The sequence below is a fragment of the Benincasa hispida genome, chromosome 10 (genome assembly GCF_027475165.1).
Source record: "Benincasa hispida cultivar pf3 chromosome 10, pf3_genome.v1.1, whole genome shotgun sequence".
NCBI lineage: Eukaryota > Viridiplantae > Streptophyta > Magnoliopsida > Cucurbitales > Cucurbitaceae > Benincasa > Benincasa hispida.
In genome coordinates, this window is record NC_143487.1 from 60,196,410 (window position 1) to 60,211,590 (window position 15,181).

At 31.8% G+C, this 15,181-nt stretch overlaps 2 long non-coding RNA genes and 1 pseudogene across 8 annotated transcripts; 2 read left to right on the forward strand and 1 right to left on the reverse strand.

The window, feature by feature from the left end:
* The first annotated feature begins 465 nt into the window (after positions 1-465).
* Positions 466-5,099, forward strand: LOC120089160 (GDSL lipase-like; annotated as a pseudogene). Its single transcript, XR_016524062.1, has 5 exons — positions 466-763; positions 3,287-3,408; positions 3,494-3,727; positions 4,166-4,411; positions 4,785-5,099. The product of XR_016524062.1 is annotated as a GDSL lipase-like (transcript).
* Positions 5,100-7,381: 2,282 nt separating this feature from the next.
* Positions 7,382-9,246, reverse strand: LOC120088874 (uncharacterized). Of its 6 annotated transcripts, none has more exons than XR_016524171.1 (5): positions 8,775-9,246; positions 8,565-8,670; positions 8,422-8,477; positions 7,847-7,942; positions 7,382-7,755 (listed from the first exon to the last, which is right to left on the reverse strand). It is a non-coding gene; the product is annotated as an uncharacterized LOC120088874 (long non-coding RNA). The 6 variants fall into 6 exon arrangements; XR_016524168.1 differs by having other exon boundaries at positions 8,127-8,477; positions 8,561-8,670; positions 8,775-9,234; XR_016524169.1 differs by having other exon boundaries at positions 8,561-8,670; positions 8,775-9,202.
* Positions 9,247-10,656: 1,410 nt separating this feature from the next.
* LOC150033524 (uncharacterized) lies at positions 10,657-14,526 on the forward strand. Its single transcript, XR_016523638.1, has 3 exons — positions 10,657-10,859; positions 11,206-14,201; positions 14,269-14,526. It is a non-coding gene; the product is annotated as an uncharacterized LOC150033524 (long non-coding RNA).
* The last annotated feature ends 655 nt before the right edge of the window (positions 14,527-15,181 follow it).

Genomic DNA, 15,181 nt, shown 5'->3' on the forward strand with positions numbered 1-15,181 from the left:
CTTATAAATTCTTTTTTGACGCTATCCATTTTGTATTAAGTTTTTATACCAACCAAATGGAGTTTTTACAAACTAAAAAGATAGGGTCCATTTAGTGACTATATGATTTTTTTTAAAAAAATTAAGTATATAGACACGATTTCCACTCCAAATTTCTTCTTTTGTTATCTACTTTTACCAATGGTTTAAAACTATACCAAATCTTTATTTTTAGAATTTGGCCAAGAATTTAAGTGTTGTACTTAAAAAGATGAAAATTATAGTAAAAAATTTAGAAGTAATAGGCTTAATTTTAAAAAACAAAAAACTAAAAACAAAATGATTAGTAACCCTCACTTAGTTTTCAAAAGATTTCCCTAATTTCTACCTTCACATTTTATGAATAGTTTTGTGGGCTGTCCATAAAACTTCAATAATTGTTGTTATAAGAAGAGAGCAAGAGTGCTAATCTCGCCGACAGGATAGGAAGAGATGAAGATTTCAAATTTGGGAATTTGCTTCTTCTTGTTCTTCTATACCTTCATCTTGTTTGGAATTATAGTAGCCCAAAGCGCTTTTCCGACAATCCAACGGCCCGGCATTTGGTCTTCGGGAAAGCGCTTTTGATTTTTCATGTTCGGAGATTCTTATTTGGATGTTGGAAACAACAACTGCATCAACGTCAACCGTAAAAGTCGGGCCATTTTCCCTCCCTATGGCGAAACCTTTTTCCCCATCCCAACCGGCCGTTTTTCTGATGGTCGTATTATACCAGATTTCTTAGGTCAGATACCTCTCTTTTTTCTCTTTTCTTAAAATTTAGTTTTAATTAAAATAGTGCATTCTCTATTGAATTAAATTTTCATCGACATGTCGATATTTTTACGCATGAGTTTGATATCGAAATGAGTGGTGAATCGATATTTCAATTGTATCGTAGAAAAATTCATGACTATGAAAAAAAAAAACAAAATGTCACTAATGTAAATATAATGTAAATACTAGATATGTTAACTTGTTTAAAAATCATAAAATGTTTATTTACTAATTTAAGTTTAGTTTTTTTTTTAATTTTTTGTTCTTATAATTTCTCTAGAAATATCCATTGAAATCTATAATTTATCAATATTTCCATCGAAATTTCAATAAAATTAAGACCTTGATATTTTCTTCGAAATCGACATTTTAAACCTTAATCTTACCTCTCTACTTTGAGATTTCAATAGGACCTAGATGAGGAGAGGGGAAATAAAAGGGAAGGTGATGGGACGTGGAGTTAAATAATTGGAGCAATTATAAATATAGCAATCAATCCAACAAGTTAGCAAATATAGTACGATGTAAAAGAATTTGTAGATATAACAAAATTATAATCAATTTAATTTCCTGAAGTCTATATGTGATAGACTATATCATCATAGAAGTCTATCACAATAGAGTCTAACACTGATAGATTTTGCTATATTTGCAATTCTTTAAAATATTAATATTGTTTATACACTTAATTACTAGTCGAGAGATTCATTTACCCTACGGGGACTCGCCCAATCCCTAATTAGACAGGGAATGAGGGAGGGGGCAAGAATAATTTTTTTCCCATTAGCTAAACGGGGACCGGCCGAGGATTATGTTCCCCATCTCCGTCCCCACCCTGTCCCGATGAATATATTATATAATTATATTTATATAATAATAATTAATTATTATTATTATTTTATTTATATACTTTTTAGTGATATAAAAAGTTAATTATTTTCTAATTTTCATTTCAACCTTTTCGTACTTTAATACATTTCTAAATTATTTTAACATTTAAGACTTTCTACCTTAAGCCATAAATGTTGTAGTATTTAAATGGAAAGTTCAACTATGATATTGTAATATTTAAATTTTAACTTTTAGAAATTATAGGATTAAATTTATTGGAAATAACTCATTTAATATATATAATTTTATTTGGTTGAGAATTAACAAAATTGCTAAAAATGTATATATTAAAAAAAAGGAGAAATTTTTCCGTGGAGAATCCCTAATCCCTGCAGGGAATTTCAAAGGGATGAGAAATGAAATAGGGGAGCGAGGATGGGGACCGGGAAGCCTTCCCCATTCCCGTCCCGTAGACATTTCTAATTACTAGTCCTAAAAATAATTATTACTCATTGCAATTACTCCAGATTATTTTTCTCCATATGCAAGCTGTAAGGGCAGTTTTATAACTTCTTTAAAAGTTAATTAAGAGGCAGTAATGCAGCTTTTGAAGATTTTAGAGCTATTTTTTAAATGACATACTAATAATTGTTTGTATCTAACATTCTTTTTTAGTATCGAACAATTTACATTTAAAACTAATACGAAAGTATTATTTAACCTTTTCTTTTTTTAATGTTTGAGCGTATTATTTAAATTTTTGAAAGTTAAACTATTTCTTTTTAATACAATAAAAGTAGGAGAGCATTTGAATCACAAAATTCTGAGTTCATAATACATATTATATGTCAGTTGTGAGCTATACTCGATAAAACAAAATACAGTTTCCATAATTTAATCCAAAAAATATATATCCATTTAACTTTTGTAACTAAATACTCAAAACTTCTGTTAGTCTTCAAATTTCCACATTTCAAATTAATTGGTTTTTTGTTCAATTGGAGTTCAATGATTATGGTGCGTGTGTTTGAGTGTGTAAGGTAGAAAAATTCAAACCACATATCTGTTGATCGCTAATACATCCATATACTAAATTTAACCATGATTATGTTAGTTGAGTAACTTTTTGAATCCTTATTTTTTAAACTAAGTAATAAAGAGAAAGGCGACCCCTTTTGTAAAAAAATAATAATAATAATAAATATAATACATGTTTATAGTTTGTATGTTTTCAAAATATATTGGAAAAATTTTAAAAATAAAAAAATAAAGAAAATTAATTACACAAAATAGCAAAACTTTAATCTTCTTTGATAGAAGTTTATATAAGTTTATTGATGTCTATTCTTGATAGATGCGGATAGAAATCTATCAATATTTTTTTCTTTTGCTATTTTTTTTTTTTACATAGTTTGACATTTTTTCTATCTGTTCTCTGACTTACCATAGTTGAATTTTTTGTTTTTCAAACATCGCTTTTTAAAATATTAGTAAAAACTAGGTAACAAAATAAATAAATTTATAGGTAAAATAATGTTCAAAAACTCAGTTATTAAATTAAATGATTATCAAACGAGACCATGATTATAATAATTTCCTTGTATTTTTTGATTTGGCTGGAGAACTACTCTTCTAAAATTTATTTATTTAATTTTGGCAGCGGAGTATGCACAAATGCCTTTCATTCAAGCATACTTCGATCCTAACAATAATAACTATACGAATGGTGTGAATTTTGCATCTGGTGGAGCTGGAGCCTTAGTCGAGACAAATCAAAAAAAGGTTCCAATCAAATCAGATCAATCCAACTAATTTATTTTCCTTTTTCTCCTGCTGAATTGAATACATAATTTGTTTGGTTTTTCAGGCTATAGGGCTTCAAACTCAAATGATGTTCTTCAAAAGAGTGGAGAAATCACTAAGAAAGAAGCTAGGGAACGAAAGATCTCAAAGCTTCCTCTCTAACTCTGTTTTTCTCTTCCATTTTGGAGGAAACGATTACCTAAATCCTTTAGACATTAGCTATGACATCTTCAAAACCATTGAAGCTCAAGAACAGTTTGTCAACATGGCGATCGGAAACATAACGATAGCTCTAAAGGTAAGCTCTTATGTCTAAATATTATTAGGTTAAACTATATATAATTAACACTGGTAGGCTAAATTATAAAAAAACACTTCTGAATTTTGTACTTTATTTAAAAAATATTCGTAAATTTTCCAAATTTTTATTAATACATTTAAAACCTTTATCATGCTACATAGGGTATAGGAAGAAAAAAATAAAAAGAATAATCGATACGCTTACTTTAGAACTAAATTGTTTTAACAAAATTTTTAGGTTAATAATTGAGTTGGGAATTAATATGTTTGAGTTAAAAACACAAAAAGGAAAAAATAAATGAAAAACATTTTGTTTCATAAATAATTTGAGAATAAGTGAAAAGAAAGAAAATACATGACGAACTTTTGATGACAACAAATAATGAAGTAAATTTATTTTTAGGTTTTTAAATTTGATGTGATTGATGCGATATAGGAAGTATACAATTATGGCGGAAGGAAATTTGGGGTATGGCATTGCCTCCAACGGGTTATCTGCCAAATTCGAGATGGAAAAGAAGTGAGCAACATTTCCAAGAGAGTTCTTCAATAACAAGGATTCACAACAACCTGCTTTTCATTGCCCTTCAAAAACTTGCCACACAACTCAAAGGATTCAAATACGCTTTCGTCGATGCTCACACCTTCCTCCTACAAAGAATACTAAACCCTACCAAATACGGTAACCAATTTCCTTACCCTATTTATCTACTTTAGTTTATGCTTTCAAATTTGTAATAAATTTGTAACCATTTGAAATAATTTAAGGAATATTTGAGACAAGAAATTATCCAAATTGTTACACGTTGAAGAGTGCAAAGAGAAAATGATTACCAACTAACTAAATTGTGAATTCTATGAATGTTTAGGGACGAATAGTGTTTTTCAACCTATAAAAAATTATTAAATTTCTAAACGATATCTTTTGATGATAGGGACTAAATTTATTGTAACAAATTAAATCTTAGGATTGTTACTTCCACAAATATTAGATTAAAAGTGAATTTTAAGGTTGGCATTTTCCTAATATGTACTTGTTAAAATTGTGGATGAAGGTTTCAAGGTAGTGGACACAGCATCTGTGGGAGTGAGGAGTTTAGAGGGTATTATAATTGTGGAAAAGATTTTGGGCCTAAACCATATTCTCACTCAACAAATCTCCAAGACTATTTGTTCTTCGATTTTTATCATCCCACCGAAAAGGCATACGAGCAGCTTGCAAAACAGATGTGGACTGGAGGTGATGAAATTGTTAAGCCTTATAATTTCAAACAACTCTTTCGATATGACTCAACCTTGGCGTCTGATTGACAAAGAGAGATGTAATAAGATAGGTTTTATTATTCCTTTTTCTCTTTCTTTAAATAGTTAGGGGGTTAGTTTGGAACAAAGAGTGAAATAATGAGAAGTAAAGAATTATGAATCAGGTTCACAGTGTAAGGAGTTAATAAGATATAAAATTAATGTTTTTGTAGAGTTGTATGTCTTTAAACTCGCAGTTTGTAGAGTTAAACATTTTTATTATCAATAAAGATGTTATTTAACATTTCTTCAATAAAGTTGTTATTGAATTTGTAAATTGCACTTGTAAAGACTAAGTCCAATAAACTAAGATTCATGACTATTATATGAATACTTGAACTTTATGTGGAGACATAAAAGTAGATCAGGTTCAAGTAATTAGTCAAAATGATCTATAGTATATTAATAAGGTTTGGTGTCTTATTCTAGTAATACTATTGGATGCGGCCACTCCGTAGTTGTTACAATTTATTGTAAGGTGCTACAAACAAAGTAATCCTGATTCGTTCATGTATTGACATGAGAAGTGGGGGCGTCCTATGCAATGAGTTTGCGTAAGATCGAACCAATAAATAAGTCACTCTTACTTTATAATGATATTTACTATTTAAGACTGACTATTTCGCTTAGATGACTTAAGTAACTCGATCTTAATCCTGAGCTAATTATGAACTCCTGTTTATTCGGGATTATCCTTTGTCTGCATAGGTAAGAGTAGTCCAACATCATTACTCAATAAGTCTCCCATTTTTTGGATAAGATCGGATAGATGGTTGGGGATATAGTTCTGCAAGAAGAAATTCACGCCTACCCAATTTAGGGATAGAAGGAAGGTTGTTCTCTTAAGTGCTGAATCTAGGTCTTCAACAAGAGGCCACCCTCTCATTAGCCCGAGAGGGATCCAATTTAGTGATTGGATCACAAACCAATTGTTCATTAAAGTATCAGTGGAACTTAAGGAGCAAGACGTAATTTTGGGGGTAAAACAGCATTTGAGCCAGCCGTTATTTCGAACAACCTGTGAAGGGTCGACTTACTAATTATGGTTAAATCAAGTGGACACAAATATTGTTGAGTTTTATGCCCTAAAACTCGTAGATAGTAAATGTAACTTTGGAATGTTCATTAATTAATTATTATTGATGTTTTTTTAATAAATCATTATTGTTTATATTATGTTAATCATGCCTAAATAACTCTAATCCAATAAACTAACATCCTGAGTTGTATGAGTCTTGAGCTGTATGTGGAGACATACGTGGATCACTGTTCAAGATACAACCTAAAGGGTCTATAATATAGGGATAAGGTTGGGTACCTTATCCAGTAATACTATGGATACGATCCACTTTGTTTTTGACACAAACACAATGATTCAACGTTTTCGTGTAGGAGACAAAGTGAAAGTATCCCATGCAATGAGTTTGCATGAGACCGGTCCGCGAAATAGTAACCCCTAGCTATAACATCGTTGACTAGTTAGGTTTCTATTTCACTAGGATGACCTAGACAATTTAGTCTCAATCCTGAGTGAGTTATGAACTTCTGTTCACAAGGAATGGTGTTTTTATTTGTATGGGTGAGAGTGGCTGGCTCGCTGACTCAAAGGCCTACCATTTTGAGGACAAAACTGAGTGGATAGCTAGGAACATACACTCCTTTCCTGCTTTAGGAAAGTAGATGAGTGTTCCCTTAAGTAGTGTTTTTGGGTCTTGAACATAGGGCACTACCCTCTCATTGGCATAAGAGGGATCTTTGTTTATTGGTTGGACCACAAACAGGTTGTTCATTAGAGGAACATTGGTACTTAATGATGTAGAAGTAACCTAGGAGTAAAATGGTAATTTGACCCAACTGGTGTTATGAACACTCATGAAGAACTAACTTGCTGTTATTGGTCATATCTGTGGACACAAAAATATATTACTACTACAGAAATTGGATTACTTGATGTTTTTCCAATGTCAAGTAGAGGGTATACTTAATGCTAATAAAAGCGCCGTCTATTCGATTGTCAAGTATAATATCATAACTTGATACTGTAAAAACGTCAAGAGAAATAATACACTTGACACTAATGACATGTCAAGTGTATTAATTCTTGACATTTATTATTGTCATTACTCTTCACATTTTTTATTTGTCAAATATATTTTTATCTTGACACAAAATAATGGTCAAGTAATCTAATTTTTGACACATTTCCAATGTCATCTATGCTTGTTTTTTTCCAAATTAAACATTCAAATTTTATTTCCATTTCTCATTTCCTGCATTATATTTGTTCCAATAAGACAATTTCATCAACTAAACAGTTCTACATATATTTCATCAATTGAGAATACTAAAATAAACAATTCCATTCTTCTATTACTCATGTCTATATGAACAATTCCAAAATTTACAAGACGAATCGTACAACAGTATATACTCTATCAACCCACCCCAATATATGATAATTCCATAATTGTACGACCAATCTATATGTGCTATGTATTCCAAAAATCACATGATTAAAGTTCTATCCTCCACCACACATTTCTTTGAAGTATATAACCTATAATGGTTTAACAAAACATTTACATAAAAAAAGTTTTGAGCATTCCCATGTAGCCACATACACAATTTATAGGAAGTCCATCAGATATAGCGACCTAAATATTCAGCCCATTCCACGCGTACTTCATCGAATTCAAGTTACGAGTACAAGCTCCTCGTATCAATCTATAAAACATAGAAAGTGAGATATACATATTTATTTACTATTTACACCATCTATAATATTACAATATATATAAGTAGTTTAAAGACATACCACATCTGTTATAATATTCTTCTCTTTAGTCACGATTTCTCGTGTATATCTCATAACGTAATACCTACATTCGACAGTTCCCACTTGTAAAAGACGCTACAATACAAAGCCAATAATTAATACATATATCATACAGATTCATTAAATAAACATCATTCGAATGCCACTTCAAAACTACAACAAAGTAATCCAACCTACGAAAAGTTCAATAATAATGGTTACAAAATGCAAATTCCAGCAACTATGTAACAATTCCAAAAGAGTTTCAAGGCCTCAATACCTATCAAAACGTCCAAACATCATTAGCTTTGCTTTCAACCCCTTGAAATCTTTGAATTGAACATCAAAAATTGAAAATAACTCAATTATTTAACCAATACTTCAATAAGTAACGAAGAACTATTAATCTAACCTCCAAACTTACCAAAACCTTACAAAGATTGATCTCAAATCTATTTGGACAACAACTCAACTCTTTCCAACACTTCAAAAATCATAGAACACAAATCAAAAATCACTTTTAACTTTTAAGCCCAAATCCAACAAACCAATCATTCCAAACTTACACGACTTACCCAAAAATTAGGCTAAAATTCAAATCTGCTTTATTACTTCACCAATGAACTCGAACCTATGCATAAGTCACAATTAAAGCTCACATAACCAATTTCTAGCAATAACAATCAACCAAAAAGGGTTTCAAAACCTTCTTACTCACTAAAATCCTTTGAAACAACTTCAAATCTGCTGGAAAATAACTTATGACACACCAAAACAACCTTCGACCCGTTGGACAGTATCTCAAAACCTTCAAACCTCCAAATCTAGCATCCAACCATAATGGGTAAATTAAAATCCAAACCAAAATCAAGTGGGTAATCAAAATTAACCAAAGAAAACCAAAAAAAAAATTCATGAATCTCTTTACCCACTAGATCCCCCACCAGTCGTGGAGTTCCCGATGGTGGTGATTGGCGAAACCAAGGAGAACAATGGCTGGATGTCGGATCTGGCGGGTCTAAGACGAATAACGATGACTGACGTGAACGGACTTGGTGGTGGAACTGATTGAAGGCAGCTCGGTGGACTTACCTGCGACGCTGATTTGACCAGTGAAGAAGGCGTCGAACGACCTTCGGGTGTGAGCGCTAGAGGGACGTAGCGAAGAAACTGACGGTGATGGAACTAGGGGCGTCCCTTTGCATGATGGAAGCTGCCATCGACGAAACTGACGGCATGGGTTTGACAATCGGCGACAGTAGTGAAGGGCAACGAGCGGCGTGAAGGGGTTGGGCGGCGGATGAAGAAGATGAAGATTGGGGGGGAGGTCTCGACGGCGTGAAGGTGAAACGAGATAAGGAGAGGGAAATAAAAAGAAAAAAGAAAAAAGAAAAGAAAAGAAAAGAAAAGGAAAAAAATATAATATAATATAATATAATATAATATAATATAATAACATATTTACTTTATTTTATTTTATTATTTTTTTTTTCCTTTTTCATTTCAGTCTATTAAATTCCTTTCCCCCCCAAGTCTCTAAAAGCAACCCGTCCCCTTCCAATTTGAAAATAATAATTTTGGTCTATGGCATTTAACTTTAAAATAATAATTTTTGTAGGAGAGATCAAATTTGAGAGGGAAATGAAAATGGGGGAGGGAGGGAAAAAAATAAATATTAAAAAATATTATTTTTATATTTTACTTGACACGAAAAAATATGTCAATTTAAAACTTCTTATACTTGACACGAGAACCGTGTCAAGTAAGACCTTATATTACTTGACACAAAAAACGTGTCAAATCACATGAATATATCTAAGATATTCCATCAATTTCTGTTTTTAGCTTTTTTACTTAACATTTTCTTTTCTAAAAGGTCATTACTTGACATTTTTTTTCAAAGAAACATCAAGTAATTAAAAATTGCAAGTGTCGAGTAATGTAGATTTTGTAATAGTGTATCTACCGTGAGAATAGAGCAACTGTGAGTCTATAATGAAGTGTACCCACAGTTAACGAATATTGATTAACTCGATTAATGAGTTTAGCGAATTAATCTAATATGGTTGGAGCTTCTGGTCTTAGGTCCATTAGGTCTCACTGTAGCTCACAAAAGGGTATTGAGAAAATTAAAGTAATTTAAATTGTTCAAACTAGTAAAGGAAAAATAATATAATGTATGTTGATACATTATAATATAAAGTTTATAATTTAATTAAACTTTATGATATAAATTTATTTTTGAATTTGATTTAAAAATTAATTTATGGGAGAATTATATTGTTGAAGGAACTCAAATATTAAATGTAATATGAACTAATTTCATATTAAAACTATAAAATAATGGGCATAAGACGCACAACAAAACTATAGATTATATGTGAGAAAGATAATTGAATGTGATTCAATTATAATGTTAAATTAAATATGTAATATTTAACTTAATGATTAATTAATTTGAGAATTAATTATTTTAATTTAATTATATTTAATTAAATATGATATGATTAAATTGATTGAATTGAAACTATAAGTTATGTGAGAGGGATGTATTAGAATATGATTCTAAAACATATTTTATTTAATTATTATTAATTAATTTGATTAATTAATAAATTTATAATTTATTTTTTAATAAATTAAATTAAATTAAATTTATTTAGTTAAATCAAATATATTTATTATTATTTAATTAATCAAAATAAATTAAAAATTAGGTTTGTTTATTTTAATTAATAATTATAATAATAAATAAAGTTAAATAAAAAAGAAATTATGGGGAGTTGCGTTTTTTATGGGGAGAGGGCCTTTGACTCTCACGCACACAGTGTGGTTTTAATGAAAAAAAAAAAAAAAAAAAACCTCTCCTGAGCACAGAGTTCTCTGTGAATCTTTCTTTTTTTTTTTTTTTCAAAAACCAAGAAGAGGGGATCCCACCCTCCCACCTCATTAAATGCATCAGAGGATAACAGTGAATGTCTTTTGGGAATTGTTTTGATCAAGACGTCTAAAGGTAAGAAATTCTCTCTTTCTTTATTTTTTTTAAAATGTATGATTAGCTTAGGTTTATTTTCCAATGCTATCTTTGTTCGATATTAAATTAGAGTTAGATCTGATTTTTTCGGCTGCGCGGGGCTTTAATCCCTGCAATTAGTATTAAAGATTTCTCTGTTTTAATATCAATTTTAATTTTGCATTGGTTATAGGTAGGATTAAATGCATTATGAATGTTTTTGGTTTGCTGTGAATTAGTTGGGTTTAATTGGCCATAGATTTATATTTTTTATGTGATTTAATCATTTAAGGGCCCCTGCGTTTTGGGCATTTAATGTAAATTGAGTCAGAGAGTCCATGTCTAGAATTAGGTTGAAGATCGATGAAGATCGGGATCCATTTTGGCCAAAAATGGAGGAATACCCCAATTCGAGGAAAAAAAAGGGAAAAATCGGAAAACGGCGGCGGCAACTAAAATAAGAAGGGCTGATGTCAGCATCTAATGCCGGCTGACATTAGCATGACATCAGCTCAACGGTTCGTGCGGTTCGGTTCGAGGCTCGCCCGGTTCGAAGTTCATCCGGTTCGGTTGCTGACTTCGATGTCACGAATGACGCCAGTGTGACATCAAAAGGCATGGTTCATTCTGTCGGTTCGATCTCGCGGGCATAATTCGACCCGGTTCATCCGGTTCAACTCAGTCTAGGACGCGGTTCACAATGATTCAGCCAGTTCTTTGACTTTTGTGCCTGGTTGACCGATTATCGGCTAGTTCAACGTTTTTTCAGTCCGGTTCAAGTTGTTTTGGCCTGTTTTTGAAAGTTTTGTTCATGGTTTGAGTTCTTCTAGTCCGGTTCGGATGTGGTTGAAGACTACTTAGGATAAAATTAGTAAAATTAATGTAATCTTTTGCTTTAATTTTATCCTAGCAATTACCAGTTCATTAGCTATTTAAATGCTTTATAGATGTCATTTAGATATAATCCTACCTTAGGTTAAACATATTCATGCATTTTTATATTATAGATGTTATAATATATAGCTTAGGCATGGTAGGTTAAGTTCTTTATTAATATAATTGTTATATATATGTTTTTTGAAATTAACAAAGCATGAAGCATGTAATTACTTAGATAAATATAAAGAGTTATATCTATTATAAGTTTTGAGCATGCTTAATTGATTTTCATATTTGCATTAATATAAAGTGTTATATTTTTTATATGAAAATCAGTATGCATTGAGCATGTCACATCCATAGTGTTAATGTAATTGTTATATGAAATTATGCAATGCATGTTATATGGTTTGTTTATTAATTAAAACCATAGAACAACATGATTATAGGGCTAATCATTAATTATTTTTTTTTTTATTAATGATTAGAAACTGTCTATCTATAATCAAGAATTGCATGCAAATATAGGGTCATAAGGTTCATAAATTAATTTTAAAATATTTAAAATTAATTAAACCTAAGATCAACTTCTAATAGGATTATAATTTTTTTATCTTAGTTTTTTAAAATAGTTTTAATGAACTAAGTAAGAAAAACATTACTTTGATTATAAGGGAACTCTACTGGTGAAGTTCTGGCTAAGGCTGGGGGGGTTTTAAGTTGACAGTTAACGGAACACCTCCTACTTGGGAACTGACCCGGAACCTGAGTTGATTTAATCAGTTTGATGTTAGCATACATTGTCACTACGTTAATTAAAGGAGTTCAATTCACCTAGAATATATATATATATATATATATTAATTGTTATAATAAGAATAGACTTAGAAAGATTACTTACCTGGATTGATCTAAGTTAAACAAACCCTTAAAAAATACGGTAGGACACTTTAGTGGGAGAAAATTACGAAACGAGATATTTAAAATCAAGTTCGGTTTCGTGTATATTCACAAAGTAAGATCCATACTTAGCTTCGTGTCGCATTAAGGCGCGGCCTCCCTTCAGAAAGTGTTTGTATGGGTCGATAACAAGGTAAATGAGGAAACTGTCTATAGTAAGTAGGAGCGGGACACGTGACAACGTATCCCTCAATCTCCGCCCCTAGGTCACATTGTGAGATTCCTATGATCTTTCTGCATGTTGTCCTGGAGCAACCATCCTTCGAAGGGTCTGATCATAGGATTCGGAACATCGTGAACTCCTAGAAAGGATAGGTATCTTAGGTTAATTACCAGCAGTTGTCTTTCAACGGTAGCCTGTTGGTACGTACCTTTGGGATCTGAAAGTCTATAGGAATATGAGTTATTTTGGTATTAGATTTAGCTGAGAATTGTCTCATTTTAGAGATGAGTAGTTGATCACCCTTCGGTGATGGTTACACTAAACCTCTGAAGCATCGTTGCAAAATTGAATCAATAGTTTCTTAGGGTTCTTTGATTACTTATTTTGCTAAATTTGATTGGATTCTATCCATTTATTTGCTTGAGTGATGGGTTAAGGAAAAGATAACTAATAGGGTCATTGTTGATTTTCAGCAATGTCTTCCTCTATAATAGCACTGCTTAAAAACGAAAAATTCATCGGTGAAAATTATTCTATGTGGAAGTTGAACTTGAATACAATTCTTGTTGTAGACGATATGCAGTTCGTCTTAGCGGAGGAATATCCTCCGGCCCTGCTTGTAATGCATCCCAAGCGATAAAGGATGCTTATGATCGTTGGAAAAAGGCAAATAAAAAAGCTCGAGTCTATATCTTGGCCAACATATCTGACGTCTTGGCCAAGAAACATGAGGTTGTGGTCACAGCAAGAGATATTATGGAATCTCTCCAGGAGATGTTTGGACAGGAGTCCTACCAACTCCACCATGATGCCCTCAAATACATTTACACTTGTCGCATGAAAGAGGGCACATCTGTTCGGGAACATGTCATGGACATGATTGTCCAATTTAACGTTGTAGAGACAAATGGAGCGGTTATAGACGAGTGTAGTCAGGTTGCGTTCATCTTAGAATCTCTTCTGAAGAGTTTTCTTCAATTTTGCAGTAATGCGATGATGAAAAAAATTCAATCCAATGGACTAATCTCCTGAATGAGCTACAACTTTATCAGTATTTTCTGAAAAACAAGGGATAAATAGAAGGAGAGGCAAAAGTTGCCCATTCCAAAAGAAAGTTCCACAAGGGTTCATCCTCTGGGACTAAAGTTGTATCTCAATCTTCTGGTTCTAAGAAGATTCAGAAGAAGAAAGGAAACAATGGGAAGGCTCCCGCTGCTGCTGGCAAGGGCAAGGGAAAGGCCAAGGTGGCTAACAAGGACAAATGTTTCTACTACAATGTGGATGGACACTGGAAAAAGAACTGCCTAAGTATCTCGCTGAAAAGAAGAAGGAAAATGAAGGTAAATTTGATTTACTTGTTTTATAAACATGCCTTATTGAGCATGATGAGTTTGCTCTTCTTTACAGGGAAATAACTCCTTTCAGCAGCTGGAAGAGTACGAGATGACGCTCAAGGCCGAACGGGAGATGTCATTTCAGCTCGTGCAATGGGAGACGCAAAGTTGTTTTATGGAAATAAATTTTTTTTATTAGAAAATCTATATGTAATTCCCAAGATAAGGTGGAACTTAGTATCTATTTTTTGTTTATTAGAACAACCGTACTCAATTAATTTTTTAGTTAATAAAGCGTTCATTTTAAAAAATGGTGTACGTATTAGTTCTGCTAAATTAGAAAACAATTTATACGTGTTAAGACTTGAAATAAAAACACTTTTAAATCATGAGATGTTTAAAACTGCTAATACTCAATAAAAAAGGCAATGTATTTCTCCTAAAAGTAATAATATCTATTTTTGGCACTTAAGACTAGGTCACATAAACATCAACAGGATCGGTTGTTTGGTAAAGAATGGACTTTCAAATGAGTTAGAATATGATTCATTACCATCTTGTGAATCTTGTCTTGAGGGAAAATGTATAAAAGACCTTTTATTGGAAACGGCTATAGGGCCAAAGAACCCTTAGAGTTGATACATTCGGATCTTTGTGGTCCGATGAATGTAAAAGCTTGAGGAGGGTACGAATAATTCATATCTTTTATAGATGACTATTCCAGATATGGTTACTTATACCTAATGAGTCATAAGTCTAAAACCCTTGAAATGTTCAAGGAGTATAAGGCTAAAGTTGAAAACCTATTAGGTAAAACAATTAAAATACTTCAATCTGATCAAGGTGAAGAGTACATGGATCAAAGATTCCAGAACTATATGATAGAACATGGAATCCAATCCCAACTCTCTGCACTTGGTACTCCTCAACAGAACGGTGTATCAGAAAGGAGGAATAGAACCTTATTAGACACGGTTCGCTCGATG